Raw genomic sequence first — 1,820 nt, 5'->3', positions numbered from 1 at the left:
CCTCTCATTCCTTGCTTGCTCTTGATAGAGCATCTTCAGGTGTTCGATCATATCGAACGCTGACATGTTCTCATGTTGCTTTTGCAATTCTGAGTTCATGGTAGCTAGCATGAGACAAGCAGTTTCATTGGCATCATCGACAGGCTTCTTATAAGCATCTCTTTCTGCCTTAGGTGCAGAACTAGGAGGTTCCTCTTCAGGAATAGGTGTCTCCAAGACATACAGCTTTTTATCATGTTTGAGGACAATCCTCACGTTTCGGTGCCAATCCAGAAAATTTGTCCCAGACAATTTTTCCTTATCAAGGATTGATCGCATGATGTTGTTAGAGGTGTTTGCTGTCATGGTAATCTACACAAGGATTAATGAAAATATAAGTATCATTGACATATTTAATTAGGCCTTTAATTAAATATGCTCCCACTATTTTACTCAAAACAAATGACCCTCATCATTTGATTCGGAAAATCCCGTTGGAAGATTTTCTAGTGGGTCGAGATCCATATTTCACTTCGTTCTAAGTCGCGTAGGCGGATTACACAAAACTAGGTTATTTAGGTAGGAACTCCTTCCAATTGTATCTCATACAACTCTCGAAAATTTCAGTTGGGTGAATAACTCCTTATTCCAATCCATCATATGGATCATTCCCAACTCTTACTTCTAAACATATATAATAAAATTATAATTAAGTTTGACTCATCGTTTTAGCAGTTGGATATTACAATTATCCCATCGCACCTTAACTAATACAAAACATGCACCTCGCGTAGGCGAAACCTACATTATTCGATACTAGTCTTGATGAGTGCTAAAACTTGGAAAGCAAACATATATAATATTCTCATAATTTTTTTAGTTAAGTTTGACCCATTGTTTTAACAGTTGGATATTACAATTATCCCATCGCACCTTACTAATATATAGATCATGCACCTCGCGTAGGCGAAACCTACATTATCCGATATTAGTCTTGATGAGTGTTAAAACTTGGAAAGCATAAACTTAATATTTAATTTGAGGGAATTGCTCTTTTTTCTGATCTCACCGGCTTATTTATCATATAAATCGCCTCTCACATGCATCAACATACATTCACATGCATCAACATACATACATACATAATGAAACAGTTATGGCCCCTAGCGCAATTGTTCTCCCAAGCCAATGAGAGAACCTAAGTTAACCTAACAGCGATCTAAGCTTCTCCAAGCAAGATCTCCAAGGTTGTCCTCCTTTGGCACTGACTTCTTTGCTTTCTTCATAACATTACATTACATAAAGAAACTCGTTTTACATACGAGGGAGTGAGATGAGAAAAGAAGTTACATATGGGAGATTAAGAGAGAGGCACGACACGCAGGTCGTATTTTAAAACCCAAATCAGAATAAAGGAAAACTAAGGCCATAACCGATCACCACAAGACAATAATAAACACTTTATTATTATTATTAATTCCTTTAATTAATTAAAATCAAATTTAATTTCGACGACCGATCACATTACGCAGAGTTAGCCGGGGGTCCGCTGCCCGGTCAGCGGGAACGAGTGTTGAAGGGGCAGCGCCCCTGGCTGAAATTTTTAATGAACAATTCATTTAAAATCGACGTTGCTTTTCGCATCAACACTTGATACTTTAAAGCACTGAGTTAGTGAATTTTGCCTTGCGTTAACTGGTTAACCATATGTGTTAACCGGTTAACACTGTTTGAAATCTGTTAAAAAATTGTTTTCTGCCTTGCGTTAACCGGTTAACCAAATGCGTTAACCGGTTAACACTGTTTGAAAATCTCTTGGAAAACTGTTTTCCATCCTGCGT

Source organism: Lathyrus oleraceus, chromosome 7, assembly GCF_024323335.1.
Source record: "Lathyrus oleraceus cultivar Zhongwan6 chromosome 7, CAAS_Psat_ZW6_1.0, whole genome shotgun sequence".
Classification (NCBI taxonomy): Eukaryota; Viridiplantae; Streptophyta; class Magnoliopsida; order Fabales; family Fabaceae; genus Lathyrus; species Lathyrus oleraceus.
This window is presented reverse-complemented; position numbering follows the sequence as displayed.